This window comes from Lineus longissimus, chromosome 18, assembly GCF_910592395.1.
Source record: "Lineus longissimus chromosome 18, tnLinLong1.2, whole genome shotgun sequence".
Taxonomy (NCBI): Eukaryota; Metazoa; Nemertea; class Pilidiophora; order Heteronemertea; family Lineidae; genus Lineus; species Lineus longissimus.
Window position 1 is genome coordinate 4,949,230 of NC_088325.1, and position 16,798 is coordinate 4,966,027.

Consider the following 16,798-nt stretch of genomic DNA (forward strand, 5'->3'; position numbering starts at 1 on the left):
AAACACTGAAATCCAGTGACATGGTATGTAAGTATCATCTTGCTTTCTAAACCATAGTTCGGTGAGACCATCAATTCTGGAAACATGGTAAATGGCTAACAACAGCACATCAGTGTCAGTTGCTGAGATGATTGCTCTCTTGCACCCTTCATTCTGAGCCGAGTAGGCAATATGTGCGAATAACCTTGTGTCTGCCTCCTCGTGTTCATCACATACCAAGTCCTCAAGTTCTGTGGCACCTGCATTGGACACTTTCATAGCTGCTCCCTGAGACAGGCCTCCAAGAATAAGAGTACAGCCGCTGGGAATTTGCTGCCAATTGTCCGACCATGCCTTGTAGAGATATTCTTCAAGATTCTGTTTGTTCTGCTGGTTTGACACGAATATCTTCCAGTTTGGAAGCTTCAGATTATCATGCGGAATGTATATTTTGGAACTTTGAGCCTTTTTCTGCCTGCGTAACCTCTCTTCCATTTTCAAACTCTTCGTCGCGTCCATGTCATACCTATCACCTACTCTATGCACTACTTCACAGTCTTTCGGTTTGATCATCATGATTTTATGAAGGTACTTGTTTGACAGCTCAAGAAAGGTTGTGCTGCCGCAGTCCTGGTACCGTTGGATGAATGCCATAAGATCAACAAAAAAAACTGTCTTCATCGAAGCTCCTGGCTCTGGTTCACTTCGTTCCTTCCATTCATCAGCCATTGCTGTCTTTAGCATCGTGGAATAGTCAGCCTTGTTCCCCTTTCTCATCGCAAAACCAGTGGGATGCTCCGCGAGAATGTTCCTTACTTTATCACGCAACTGACACAAGAAGTAAACACTAGGCCTACAGTCACTCAAGAGCTTCGGTTCAATATCAGTCAAAAGCATTTCAAAAGCACTAGTTTCTTCATTTGTTGATTCTGAACTTTGACAGTTTTTCTGTGAGGAGACTGGTCTACGTTTCAGCATGTAGGAGCTCAAGCAACCTTTATGGTAACGAAAGTTGTCAGCAATCAAATCACCACAATCATCTCCATGACCCTGGATCTTGTTCAGCATTTGTTCGTCATCAAGTTCTTTTGCTTTGCAGTAAATCATTCTCTGTCTGTTTTCTGTAGCAATGAGGATCAGTATTCGATCATCCTTTTTCCCCCTGACCTTTTCACACACGAAACACACCTTTTTGAAATCAAAACTGCGGGAGCAAGATCTCGTACTCGTAGCCAACACCCTTGTTGATGATTTTGATTCTTGCTGTTGGTCATCCTTGGTACGCATCTTTTGTTCGACAGTCTTTTTATTTGTATATTTATTCCGGCAGACACTGTGGCATTTTGGTGTCTTTTTGAGGAACTCCTCCTTGCAGTTGACATCGGTAAATAAACGACAAGCGATATTGTCATTGCGATTGTTAACCGCGTGCGACAATGCATCATAACCTCTCTCTGTAAGATGTTGCAGGGACTCGGATTTTCCCTTCTTCTGACATATTATGCATTTCGAATAGTCTGTTGATGGAGATGCTGGAGTCCCCTTTCTCTTCTTCTCAACGGGTAGTTTAGTCAGCGCTGACATCTGGTCTGCTGGGGTCTGCTTTCATACACTACACCTGATAAAAAGAGAGAGCAAAGTGAGTACGATGTGTAATTTTCACTGCTTCTAAGTTACAAGTAGCCTTATTATCCCCTTCGACTCCTGGTGACCGCCCATTTGGGCTTCCGTACTTTGAGTTTATGTATATGTACCAGCGGCAGGGCCTATGTCCTAGCCTAGGAAACAAAACGAAACTTACCAAAAGTCGACCACATTCTTGCCTCTTTCACATTATTGAGATACGATTTCTGTGAAACAGATGGAGACACATCCGTACAGGCCTAGCTATGTATGGATGTAACCTGTAGAGTAGCATAGTAGCATAGAGTAGCATCATGACCTGAGGCCATAATGATGCATGGGGGATATAGCAGTCACTTAGTTTACAAGAAGTAGCAATCAATTCTCACTCTTCTTCTCTTTTTTTTCATGTATGGTAGCCCGGAAGGATTCAGGAGAAGTCATATTCCAAGCATACATATCGGGCCTTATAAGGGGATAAAAACTTGCAAGTAATATCACTAGAATCGAGAGAAAAGCAAGAAATGATGGAGATAAAGTTGCCACAATTCATTTTAAAAAATAAAACATGAATGCAAACAATAAATGGATACCAAGTTTAAATAGTGAAAAATTGCTCATTTTTTAGCAATTTTCAAAATTTTGCCCCACAACTGAAGGGGTTAATATTAAGGTCCTCTACCCCTGTTGCTTAGTTAGGTTTAAAAAAACTACCCACTGGAGTGCTCTAGAATTCTGCATTAGTTGGCCTCCAATAGTCTAACTCACTTGGGCACAGCATGGCATAGAAGTTAGAGAGCCGTGGATTTTGACTTACCCCTTCCGCCCATGACCTTTTGACCTCTAGCTGACCCCAAATTGACCCAATTAGAAAACAATTGATCTCAAAATGTAGCACACCTTATAAGCTTTCCACAGATACCAAATATGATGGAAACATTTATGTGGAACCCTTTGAAAAATGCAATAACATTTGCCCTACCCCTAAATTTGGGGGCGATTTTCCACTGCTCCGAAAATACAAAAGTAGGCTGAAAAATTAGTTTCGCGGATGATTTGCCCGAGCAGGCCTCTGGAATCTGATGCAGAATGATCCACTCTACAAAAAAATATTAGAAACAAAAGTATGTCATGACGTGACCCAGTTGCTCCTGTTTTATGCACATTTCTGAGGTCTGGCACCCCTACTAGTAGGAACTGCACCTTTGGTCAATTGGCTCCTTAGCAATGGAAGGTGTTACTAGTATGTGAAATGAGCACTTCTGCAAGGTACTTAGGAACAGGATCATCCCTGCATGGGTTGATAAAGATGTATTAGTAGGTCATACCACATGCCCTTCAGGTGCCTTAGCCATGGGGGGGGGGGGGGGGGGGGGGTCCAACCCTTACAACATGCTCTGGCAGCATGACACAGGCTAATGAATGGGTCAACATTAGCATCCTCACCAACAGGGGGGTTTCTTTAGGTTTTCGGACTGTAAGAAGGCCTACATGTAGCTTATTCAATTACGTTGCCATCAGGTAGGCCAAGGCCGAAATGTTATTTGAAATTCAAATCAGCATTTCAGGACCTATGGGGCCCAATTCCCCAAAGGGCTTTCATCAAGGGCAAATTTGTAGTGATGAGCTTGTTCTTTTTTGGGGGGAAAAATGCAAGTGGAGTTATTTACCGGTAGGCCTACTTAAAATAGGTTAGTAGGCCTAGGCATGGGGGGGTGATCATGGTGGTTGACAGTAACTACTAATCCTCATGGCCAGCACCAAGCATAAATTATGTGTTCATTATGCATTTATTTTATAATTCATCAAGTGTACAAAAGGTGGCAGCACTAGCCAATGAGTGTCATTTTGGTGGAAAATAGCACTTTTTCCTTGGTTTATCCTGGGAAAACAGTAAAAGCGGCCGGAAATTTTATTTCTGATTTTGAAAGTAGGTATCATTACCTTTATCATGTGCAAGCCACAGCATTCAAAGACCTGCAGTGTTGGAGATATGAGCGTCGATAGAGAGCTCTTCCTAAGCACTGCCCCTAGGTATGCATAATTACTAGGCCTAGCACGACCAAAGTATGAAGTGTTACTCAATGACCTGTTGCAGAATGGAAGATCTCATCAAATACTTCCATCATACAAAGGGGGAAAATCCAGCTATTTTTTTTAGTCTCTGCAGGAGTGCCCAACATTGACCCAAAAATACACAAAAAATAGGGGGAAAAAAGCTAAAACAAGCCCCCTAACTAGGCCTGCCCCCAACTCGGTTGCTAGTGATTTTTGAGAGTCATCAATTGCTGTGTAATGATGTCTTAGTGGAAGGATCTTGCATACCTAATCTCGTTAAAAACGGTTGACCCCCCACCTTGCCACCCTCTGCATGGTGGTATCATGGACTGACACTTAACTTGTGTAACTGATTTTTGTGTAAATTTTAGGTTGGTACCGTCTATGACTAGGCATTTTTATCCAACTGTTCTTGTGTTCATAGATGTCATAGGGCTAAATTTTGCCTCACCTGAAAGTTGGACTACTCACTAGTTTCATTTAGTCATTGTACCTGTTTGGAATGTAAAATGTGTCTTTGGAGCATTATGTGCGATGCCAGAACTGCATACTAGGATGCTTCGTGTCAAGGTGACCAAGTGCGCTGCACTTTTCTCTTGGTTATATTTGTATTAGAGAAGTGTTTTTGACAGCATTTCACTTGCGGAGTTGCAGTACGATTTTGTATTATTAAGACAATAGTAATTTTCTTGACCAGTTTTCATTATGATTCATGTTTGTTCATACTGTTTTGATGTGGACAGTCACAGGTTTTTGCCAGCGATTGGCAAAGGTTTACATATTGCAACGGTAGCTTGTTAACTGTTGGGGTTTTTCTTATGATGTTGTCAGTGGAGTTCTATTCCTAACCTACATTGTACATGTACCTTTTCCCTTCATTTATAATTGGTTATAGCTGATCTCTGTTTGAATGTACAGCAGCTTAAGCACCTGCTGGGGTGAATGGCTTGTGAATCTCTGTGTGAATGTGTGTGTGATTTGTAATGAGATCTGGTTTAATTTGAGATTTTTGGGTATGGTTTTCCATCTTGTCACCATACATGTATGGAGTTTTGTCATTCTAATGATTATGATACTTTCTTTTTTGGGGTATTGATGGGGTTGGTGCGGTTGCCGTGCTGGGACAGGCGTGTGGGATCGTTACTCACATAGTCGGTCCTGTCATTGCACCCATGCTGCTCCATCTATGCCATCACTTGGGACTCCTCTTGATTATTGGAACTCTACCTGACGATAATTTGGGTGTTTTGGTGTTGTGAGGGTAAGGTTTGGATGTTTCATCCATCATCCTCACTCATTTTTTTGTCACGTTTTGTGACTGGCGACCTTCATGTATATTATTTTCTGTATTTTGATAGGGTTTTTTGTATTTTGAATGTTTTGGCGTATGGCGGGAGCTATCATACGCTCGGGAGGGGGGTGATGTATGGTATCACCCTGTATGATCCCCTTCCCGCGCAATCCCGGAGACACCGGACGATAGCGCCGCCACGGCCAGATGCCGAACTTCGCTGTAATGGCTTGATGTACACACGTTCGAGTTGATGAGAAACATGGAATAAAAGTGATAGCCAACATCATATCTGAGTCTGATTTATCCCTACACGTAACGGCAGATATCATTCAGGCCGTATGTTCCACAAATTCTGTTGTGGTGTTGTCTTCCCCGGGGCCGGGGGCCATCGGAACCAATCTGGAGAAAAACACCCGCAGTTCGACGTGATATTTAAAGGCTTGGGACCCGGATCCCTTCGAGACTAGTATCTTCTTGAGTTGATTTACTATTAACGGGTGCGCTTCTTTCGTTAAAAACATTTGCAAATCATGCTGTAATCGCACCGGGGGCCCGTAAACATACTTTTGGGCCGTCCGACCCTTTGGGCCAAAAATGTTCTCCAGACGAAACATGATACCTCTCGCCTCCCGTGTCCCTTTCTCGCGCGCCTATTCACAAGACTGTTTTGAGGATGATAATTTCGAGTTGAAAAACTGCCGTTTTAACGTTGACAGCGCCCTCATTACACTGACTAGCTACTAGTAATTCCGCCTACTATAAACAGAATTCAACTTAATGTTTTCTCCTCAAAATTAGTTGTCGGCTCGCCTGCGTCTGAAGTGGAGCGTGCAAAGTACCTTCCCCCACTGAAATTTGACCGGTTCACCTGTCTCGTGGCGTATTTCCAAATCGATTTCATTGAAAAACGACCCATTCAGTGGAAGGTATCGCGGCCGCACGAAAGCGTGGCTCAGTTGCTTTCCTCGATTCCGCGGATCCACGGGCACGCTCCGCAAAAGCGGGGTGTATACATCACCCACGGGTGTTGATTTGACGATGGATGAGTAGATGAACAGGTTGTACGCATTGAATTCCAAGTTTGGCTTGCGGTCTCCCTTGATCAAGTATCGCTTCGCCTGGTTGAGCGGCAGATTATCGGTGACCAAGCGGGCCGGGCTCACCGGAGCCTCGTCCGTCGAAGGACTCGCTGCCGCCCCTTGTATTTGCCCTTGTCCTTCGGTCGAGGGTGCGTCCTTTGTCCGCCTAGCGGTAGTTCCTTTGCTTCGTTTAGAACGCGACGGTCGTTGCGTTCGCCGTTTGCCCCCAACCACCAATTTGTCTTCGGCAAAGGGTCCCTTGGTCGTGGCCACCGTTCCTTCGCTAAAAAAAAATTTGGTTCGAGAAAAACCCAACGCTTCGGCTAAATGAGTAGATATTTCTACGGCCTCGCCCTCGAATAGAATTAGCTGCACGAACCCGGTTGCTGTCATGCGGAATTTTCCGGCCCATATTCTATTCGGTAAGTTCTCAAGGCGGGGTCGCCTCTCGTTTAAGCCTTGAATTAAATCTTCTACGGTTCCGTAATCCTGCACGGGTAGCCCGGCCGGGAGACAGGCTGTCAATGTCGTCGCCGGTATAAGCGGTTGTCTTATGTCCGCTACGGCAACCTTGTATTCGCAACGTTGAGCGGGAAATGGCACTGTCCAGCTGTGCGGGAATGTAATTTCCACCAATGCAACTTCGACTTCGCCCGAGATTAAGCTGACATCTATGGGCTTCGGCAGCCGAACAACAAACTTGTTGGCTTTATTCTGAGGGAATCCAGCCGCTACCGGTGTATTTGATGGCAAGACCACAAAGCCTACATTAGTGACATTATGCGGGTCGTTTCTGGCGGCCATAATATTTCTTGTTTAATTTTCCGAGATGCGACTCTCAAAAGACGGCAAGTCGCTGTATTCACAAAGGGCTTTTTGTTGTTGTTGCGCCCTTGACGCTGCAACGTTGCTATAGTTCACCCGGCGAAAATGATGTGTCCCTGACTGGGCACTATCAAAATAATATATATTAAATACAACTGTTGTTCAGTTCTGATGAAGATAAAAATGTTCATAATACGATTCGACACCACCCCGGGATTCGACACCCCGGCTGTGAGCAAACCGAAGAATCGAATAGATTACGGGGCTTTTAAAATTATTCTAGACAATATTATTATTCTTTATTCGATCTACTACGAAAAAGGTTCTATCAACGCTTATACAATAATTTCAAACTAGAAAATGATGTGTCCCTGACTGGGCACTATCAAATTATTATATATTAAATACAACTGTTGTTCAGTTCTGATGAAGATAAAAATGTTCATAATACGATTCTACACCACCCCGGGATTCGACACCACCACCCCGGCTGTGAGCAAACCGAAGAATCGAATAGATTACGGGGCTTTTAAAATTATTCTAGACAATATTATTCTTCTCTATTCGATCTACTACGAAAAAGGTTCTATCAACGCTTATACAATAATTTCAAACTAACTACTTCAAAGGGCCGGGCTCACATTGGTTAAGAACCAAGCTTTCGTTTTTCCCCCCGCTGGACCCAACCCGGTGTGTCCAGATGTCCTTCAGGGCATCGAACGTGGCAGCGTCTAGCTCGCATTCTCCTTCCTGTCGCCTATCTTTCGAGAAAGCTGCGTTTGAAAAACCTGCTCGCAGATTGCGAATACAAGGACTATTGGGCGCGCAAGCTGAACATAAATGTCCGAAGGGACATCTCCTGAAGACATCCGATAACTTTTTGGGGGTAGATAGTCCGCAGCAACAGTCTATATCCACTGATTTAGACATTATTTCAATGGGTGATTTGTAAAGTCAAACTGCGGTCATGCCGGCTCTGGATAAAACGTAAAGCGTCTTGAGGTATGCGGGGATGAGGTTTGCCTCGAGCAAATCAAACTCAACGAATTCTTTAGACTGTAGTTCTTGCTTAATATTCTTCAAGATCTCCGCGAAGGGGGGATGAAGTTCAAGTTCGAATTTTCTATATTGAGTAAATGCAAATTCAAATAAATTGTCATCGTATTCTGCCCCCTTTGCTAAAGCAAGCTCACAATTGAAAATGAACAGATCTCTGGCATTGACTTTTGTCGGCAGAACGAAAACGCGCCACTTGGGGGGGTGAAGTTGTCCACATCCAGGCACCAGCAGCTGAGCACAGGAGGAGGGATCGGCGTCCGCTTTTAAAAATAACACCATGTCTTTCTCCTGGACGAGAATCGAATTAAAAGGGTATAGACATAGACGTATAGATGTTCCGAGTGACAATTGAAGGAAGGGTCTTTGTAGTCATCAGATTCACACTAGTATATAGACATCGATTGGGAATACACTTTTCTTCTTTCGAATGTCGACATCAAAACCCTGTCGAACCGAATCCCTTAGCGGTCCTTTCGGTTGGCTCTAGATCTTGAGCGCGTTCCCAGAGTAAATACAACTGTTGTTCAGTTCTGATGAAGATAAAAATGTTCATAATACGATTCTACACCACCCCGGGATTCGACACCACCATCCCGGCTGTGAGCAAACCGAAGAATCGAATAGATTACGGGGCTTTTAAAATTATTCTAGACAATATTATTCTTCTCTATTCGATCTACTACAAAAAGGTTCTATCAACGCTTATACAATAATTTCAAACTAGAAAATGATGTGTCCCTGAATGGACACTATCAAATTATTATATATAAAATACAACTGTTGTTCAGTTCTGATGAAGATAAAAATGTTCATAATACGATTCTACACCACCCCTGTGAGCAAACCGAAGAATCGAATAGATTATGGGGCTTTCAAATAAAATTTTAAATAATTTGACTAACTAACTACTTCAAAGGGGGGCCGGAATCAACTTATGTACTAAAAAATCTCTGAGATAGAGAGGCAACCCCAGCTGTTCCGCAGCGCTGGTGGATAGCAGCTGATCAGCAGGATGCAACTGCTGCAGTCGATTCCTGATGGAGAATCGAGCGAGCCGGAGAAGACTTGGGGGCGACTCGCTACGATTCTTCACCAGGCGCTTCAAGCTAAACAGCGCTGCGAAAAACTCACTGGGTAGCCTCTCAAAACAAATTTTGAGTAAATTTTGGATAGATAAAGCAGATTCTTTATCTATCGAAAGCATAAAATCGCCAAATTTCAAGAGCCGAAAAATCATGCTTTCTCGTATTTTCATCGGTTGCCTACACCATCTATGAATCAAATTGAACACGGCAGAGGCGGTTTCCGAGAGAAAATATTCTTGAAAATCCGTGTCGGGGAGGAGGATAAATTCCAACCCCCCGATTAGGACAGATGATTCGGGATCCGTCCCGTAGTCCAGTAGGATGTTAAAGGTCTCGGGACCCCCAAACAGAATCGCCTGCAGGAGAATACTTTTTCTCGAATACACAGAAAAAAATGCGGGATAAACGGCCGTAGCGTTGAAATTGAGGTCGATTTGCGCCTCCCGCACTCTACGACAAAATAAAACTATCAACTCGTCCAGCCCCCCTCCTCCCGAAACGAGGTCAAATAAAATGGCAGCGCCGTGTCCTCGCGGGGCCAGGGAATCGTGGATAGACTCCTCGTCGAGAAGATACTCCACGTATTCCCTGCGCCGGAAAGAAATGGCGCTCCACAAGGCTTCCGCTTTTGTAGTCTCCTCTCCAAACCAATTGTTAGCGGAGTCTTCCGCCCTGCGCATCTCCAACTCACTAACAGATGACTTTTCGTTAAAGAGTGCGCAGTGGAACATCTTGCTGCAAAAATAAGAGAGACAGTTTTAGCTTCGAGCAGACGATAAACGGCTAAAGCTAACAGTATGATTGTATGGGTGTACCGCGTACATAATGTATATACCTTATTTTTAAAGCGCCCTTTTCAGAAGAATGATTCAAAGGCGCTTTACCACTGAGAAGAAGTTATCAATTTGAAAATGCTCTCGGAAAAGCTGACGCTTAACCCGCCTTTTTAAAGAGAGACAAATTGTCCAATCGACGTATGACTGCAGGCAGGCTATTCCACAATACAGCGCCACCGCCGCCGCCGCCGCCGCGTGACCAAAGTGTTTCTCGTCGTACCGGATTCGCGTCTTTGGAGGGAATAAGCTGGGTGACTCTTGATGCAGAGCGTAAACCTCTGTTAATTTACTTAATTTAACAGGATTCCTACAATCAGACTTTTGCTTCCTGGCAGCAAGACGCATCCTCATATGACTATTTACTACTATAGTTCCGTACTAAACAACATCCAACGCGGGTCATCTCTTGTAGAGCAAAAACTATAACAACCCGGTTCTCATGCAAAAAAAAATGAACCACAACTATCAAATAAATGGGAGGAGTATTTCGTTCTTATTCATTTATTGAACGTACCAAGCAAATTCCCATTAGCAAATGGGAGGTCCGCTGAAAAAATCTAACATTTAGTGAAGTTTCATGTAGGCCTAATATACGTGAGCGCCACATTTAAAGTTTTCCTCCACAAACTGTGGAATCTTATAGTTTAATGTTTTGGCCGCAGAATGCAGCACTCGATCGAATTGGAAAACAGATCTTCGTACAGTTCGTATCTGATCTAACGAGGCGTATTTCCTAAAAATCTTGGGGCCAATTTTTCGGGTAACGGGCGAAGCCACCCTTCTCGGATGAAAGGGATATTTCCGGCGTAAACCCGAAGCCAATTCGGTTTCCAACCGTGAGCCCGTTTTTGATGATAGTCATTTGATGTTCTTGATGCCGATCATCGACCGCTTACCTCCAGTCGGGATTTTACCGGGCAAGGTCGGTTTTCGGACGCCCTGCTCCGGACCGTTTAAATCGATTTTCTCTCGCTGAAGACGAGCCTCATTCTCACGTTCTTTCTCGGTTTTAGGGAATATTTCAAGCTGCCTTAGTTCTCTTGGCAACCGAGAAACAAACAGGCATTTCCCGAGGATCTTATCATTACTTTTAAATTTAAGTTCTCTCTCGGCGCACCCAAAACATTGCCCTTTTTCCCCTTCATTCTCGTAAACTCGTTGAGCTTTGAGTACGGGAGCAAAAATCTTTTTGGTCAGATCTTTTGCGGACTGAACCTCCGCATCAAACGCGGCCCTATCTAACATTGTATAGTTTATGTCTTTGGTATAGTCTTCTACTGCCGAGTGCACAATTGTGCGAAATTCTTTAACTTTTATTAGGGCCTCATCCATGAATTGTGTTGCCTTTTCGCCAAGAGCGATAGCCTCTTGTTTTCGGGCGTACTCGCTTTCTAGGCACTGAGCCTTATTGACGCGTTTCGCGTACTCTGAAGAGCGTACGAAAACCTTGTGTTGAACTTCTTTTTCTAAAATTAGCTCAATAAAATGTTCAAAGCCTGCGTTAAAATATTCCCTAAAATTAGCCCGTCCCGTTTCATTTGTTAGATTAGAATATAAAAATGAGTAGTGATTGGAAAGAAACCGAGTCACGTTGAGTTCAGCCTTGGATAGTGCTAGGTTAGTACGAGCCCGGAGACGATGAAATAAGGTCCCCTCCTCTGCAGCGTCCGCCTCTTGGCATAAGAAACTGTTGAAGTCTGCTCGCTCGCCCTGCTCGCTGCTATCATCCTCGCTAGTGCTGGGTGGATCCGTATCAAACGATGTATTTGAGACGACTTCCTGTGGTGTGGCCACCCCACATCCCTGCACTTGTATAACGGGCGAGGAACATTTTCTGCGCGAGGGTTGCTGACCCTCTCGATACTTCTTCTTCTTTGATTGAGAGGATTCTTTATCACGCACTCGGTTTTTCGTTGAAGCCCGATGCTCATTTCTTTCGGGTTTAGTTTTCTTATTTTTCGTCGACGGGGTACAGACCTGCAGAATCAAGCAACAACAAAAAACATGATAGAATATAAGAAAATGATATTGTATTAACAAAACAGAAATCTATATGTTGAAAGGTGTATCTTCTGTTTGCCGATTTTATTTAAGTTCAAACGGATCTACGGGGGCATAAGAAATACCCGGTTTTGAAATCAAGAACGAATATTATTTGAGTTTAGCAGCGTAAAAACGGAATTTGGCCTATACTCACTTGAAGATGAGATTCACCGCCGTCGACGATACTGCAGACGACTGGCGACGGTGATGGAGCGCACGGTCGTTCCTTCTCCGCTTGCTGCGAATCTGCGTGTTGGGCCTTAGCCTGAGGGAGATGTTTCGTCTCCGAGTTTGTGAATCGCCCTTCACCATCTTCTTCAACAATATGATGTTGTTCTACTCTCCTAGCCCTTTTGGCCTTTTTCTTTTTCTGATGATGAACATCATTTGTACCGACTGGGGCGGGGGTGGTGGCTTCTTCCTTTAAAGCAATGGTCGGTCCTTCCTCGAGACACATCACTCGCGGCACTGTCTGTAAAATGAAATAAAAGATTATAGTTGTTAAGATATTTTCATCCCCGCGCGCAAGAAAGAACAAAAAAAAGCAGCGTTAAGGGCTGTGCGACGCATACTGAATGCTTAATACTACAGGTTCCTACCAAAATAATGGAATAGGCCCGCATACTCACTTGAAGATGTGATCCCTCGACTGTACATAGGACGGACTGATGATCATGGTCCTCTCTTCGCTTTTTCTTCTTTTTTTTCTGTGGCTGAGCATCCGGCGCACTAATTGTAGCGAGGGCTGGGGTTTCTTTAGCATTCATGGTCGCGGGGTCCTCCGCGGGCCGCCGTTCGTCGTTTAAATCATCTTCATCTGCCTCATCATCATCGTCTCCACCATCCCTTTTACGTTTTTGGATCGATTCTCGCCGAGTACCGCTTGTAGGGGCCGGTATCAGGACGGGGGCTGCTTCTTCGGTCCTCGCGCCTTGATTGATGACCGAGTCGTCTTCGGAGCACACTTGTGCAACAGACTGCAAATTGAAATGAATCGAGATTCAGCTTCGCCGTAATGTCTGCAAAATTGAAAAAAATTTCTCGATAAAAGCCTGATTAAGTTTAAGCTACTCCCGTTTACAGTCCCAGATAAAGCGGCATTATTGAAAAATCGAATAATTGCTGTAGACTTTTTGTCTCCAGAGGCCGAGTGATTATGATGACGTTGTAAAAAATATATACCTCTTAGTAAGTCCGGGATTTCCGAGGCGAATGGGCGTTGAATAAACACTAAAATTCCTGTTTCGGCGGTAAATTCGTGAAAAAATTCCTCGAGAGCTAGTAATACTGCATCTTCTCTAGATTTCACAAAAACCCTGATCAACTGTTTAAACCACACTGCTTGTGGTGAATTCTTCTCAAAACTCAAACCTCCTTGTATCAGTTTAAAAACGGCATCTCTCGATTTGAATCGGATTTTTTCACAAATTGTCGTTTTTGGGGCATCCTTCATACGTTCAGAAAAACAAGACACCCTAGCTTCGACGAATCGTAAAATCCACTTGAATCCTGGTCCGAGCAACCAATACTCAAAATCTTTGACAATATAGATTGACAGAAACCCTGATTTTGAAACACCGATAGTGTAATCGATGAATTGGCGAAAAGCCCAACCGTTTGAAAGTTTTACTCGAGAGATAAGTCGCTTATTTCCGAAAACATTTTCTAAGTCTACGCACAACTCCCGTCCGGGTGGCTTATCGAAATTTATAAGCGTTTGTCCGAGTTTGCAGTTAATTATTGATTTAAGAATGAAAAAACTCATCTTTTCTGAAAAATCTTAGACCGTTCATTCTGCAAAGACTCCGCTGCATCAGTTTTCTGAGAAAAAATATTTAACTTACTTGGAAGAGGAATGTTTTTTGGATTATAACTATTCGACGATCGATCGATCAATAGCAGCAGCAGTAGAGAAATTCCTGCAGAAAAAAAAAAGGTTACAATTACACCAGGAAATAAGAAGGATCCCGCAGCTTGTGAGTAGAGTATAATTTCTGCACGGAGAATAGTTTCCAAAAAAAAAGGAAAGAGGAGAAAGGTTTTGCGATACTTACTCGAAAATGAAGGTCCTTTACTATTAAATACACTAGGAAGAAGAAAACACGCGGTGTGAATAATAATAATTGAAAACTGGGGACTGTGTGACTTGGCACGCGTCTAATATCCTCCAATGACACAGATTCTGAGGGGGAAAAAAATGTTTTACTTACTCGTTGTTGATACTCTTCCCTAATAAATCACATCTAACTTACCGCAAATCAGCAGCTCCAGTAAATAACGAACGATAAAAGTGGGGGGAAATCTTTCAGAACGTTCAACCGCGCCAGAGGGAAATGAGCGAAATGAGCTCTGGGGCGTTGGTGATACTTCGGCTAGAAGAGATTATTCTGTGACGTCCACAAAAATACCGATCACCATTGGTTTAGAGCGAGCAAAGAATCGTGTCAAGGTCTCGATCTGCATTCAGGGGCTCTTCCGAATCGTAATTAGAGCTAATGTTCGCTTTATGTCAAATAAATCATGGGTAATGGAGGATTTCATTCCCGCGAGCAAGATAAAATTGTCATCAAATGATATATTGATGATTACGAAGCCGGGGTGTTGTTCCCTTTTACCAATTAAATCATGTTAAATGGAGGATTTCATTCCCGCGAGCAAGATAAAATTGTCATCAAATGATATATTGATGATTACGAAGCTGGGGTGTTGTTCCTTTTGCCAACTAAATCATGTTAAATGGAGGAACTCAAGGCCGCGAGCAAGATAAATTCGTCATCAAATGATATATTGATGTTTACTACAAAGGTTTGGCCAACAAAATGCGCTGTAAATGGAGAAACAAAAGTTCACGAGCAAGACGAAAACCACATCATGCTGTCTATTTCAAGCTGAAGCTGATAACAAAATGCGCTGTAAATGGAGAAACAAAAGGCCACGAGCAAGACGAAAAACACATCATGCTGTCTATTTCAAGCTGAAGCTGATCGACTAATACTCGCTCAGATAAATGGCATAATTGTAGTACACAAAATGGTAATAAGTTAGCCATCGCTGCTCCTCGATCAAGGTCTGATATCACACAAGCATTTCTGTGTCTCGCTCAAAAACCACAGTGTGCCTTGCACTGAAACCTGAAAATCAATAGTGCAAACCCGTGTAGATATTTCTAAATCCCACTCATATTGACAACGCAGTATAGCCATGGAAAATGCGGTATGTGTAAAACGGGTTCGCCTTAGTGCTACATTATTTTTCGCATAGAGAGAATGTACATTGCATACGGCAGAATCAGCTCAAAGTCAAATTTGGGTGAGATGGACCATGAAGTGAGGCGCGCAATGTACAGAAAAATAACCTGCATTTCTTCAGCTGTATGGGCGGAGGTAAGGGAGACAATATATCGTTGGTAGATCAGTAAGTGGAAAAGGGGAAAACATCAGTTCGGTTACCTGGAATTTCCATTTTAATGTCTTTCAGACCAACATACATGTGTATTTTGAATGCAAATGCAACGGAAAATGGGAAGTCCATTTGCGTTTAAAATGCGTTGCAATTTTTGCGGCATTTGCATTTAAAACGTGTAGAACTGATTTTTCCAAGAGTCCTGAACGGGTCCGGTCTATGAAATCCACATTTTAAAACAGAATCAAAGTGCTCCTAGATTCTGTGTTGGATTCTGCTAATTTAGACGAAAACAGTTGGATTCTGTTTTAAAGTACGGGGAACTAAAGGTGGATTTTACCGCGAAAAATGTGGTGAATGGATACATGACGCTCTTTCGGGGGAGCAAGTTGTGGCCGGCCAACAAGAGCAACGACATATCACTAGACGACTATGTGGATGGATATGCCTTGTACGTCTTCAATTTAGCGCCGGATGACGCGGGATCGAGTGCTTTTCAACTCGCAAAAAATGGTGATGTCGGAGTGGAAATCAAGCCATCCACGGCCACCACCGAAACAGTGAATCTCATAGTTTTATACGAATACGATTCTTTCGTGGAAATTGATGCCGATCAAAACGTGTATTACAGTCACGGCGGGGTGAAAGGAGCAGGAAAATAAATATGAACAAACACGAACTGAACGTTTTAATGAAAAGACACCCGGGGACACGAAACATTTACCAAGGCGGTGTCCAGTGATACTATAAAGGTGAAGTAGAACTTTTGAATTTACGTTGTTTTAACCGGCCAGAACTGATTTTTCCAAGAGTCCTGAACGAGTCCGGTCTATGAAATCCACATTTTAAAACAGAATCAAAGTGCTCCTAGATTCTGTGTAAAACAGTTGGATTCTGTTTTAAAGTGTGATTTTCATATACTACTGTTTTGTAATACGTTTTGTAGTGGAGGATTTAGGGCGATACTAAATCATGCACACATGTAAGCAGACTGCGCAACGTCATCTGATAACTCTGTAGTGTTAGCTGATTGGTCAGTTATGTGAGAACAGTACCATCGTCATATCCGGGACCGAAGTTCTTGAGTACGGTATTTGTAATTAGGCCTAGGCTCACAATATGGAGTTGTTGAGTTGTTCAGCATCCATGTAAATCAAGTCACAAGCAGGCTACTTCTTGGTTGAGTGAGTCACCAGGGGCGGGGTGAGTCACTGCCAAATCATTCATCATGTGACATGTCACTTCAAGGAAGTTTAACAATCTAGTACATGGGCTCATGTCATGGTCTATATACTGATATTCGAGAATGAAGTATTAGTGAACTTACCTCCACATCAAGGCCACACGCTGCTTTTTCGAGCCAGCGCGACAATGTGGGAATTGTGGACGATTTGTTACATCCTCCATCATGTCATGAACTAAACGGAAGGTGATGATCATGTGACGTCATAAGTTCTAAACGCGGGAAATATGAATAATGCTCATTCGTGGACTTGTGCGGGGCGAGATTTAGAT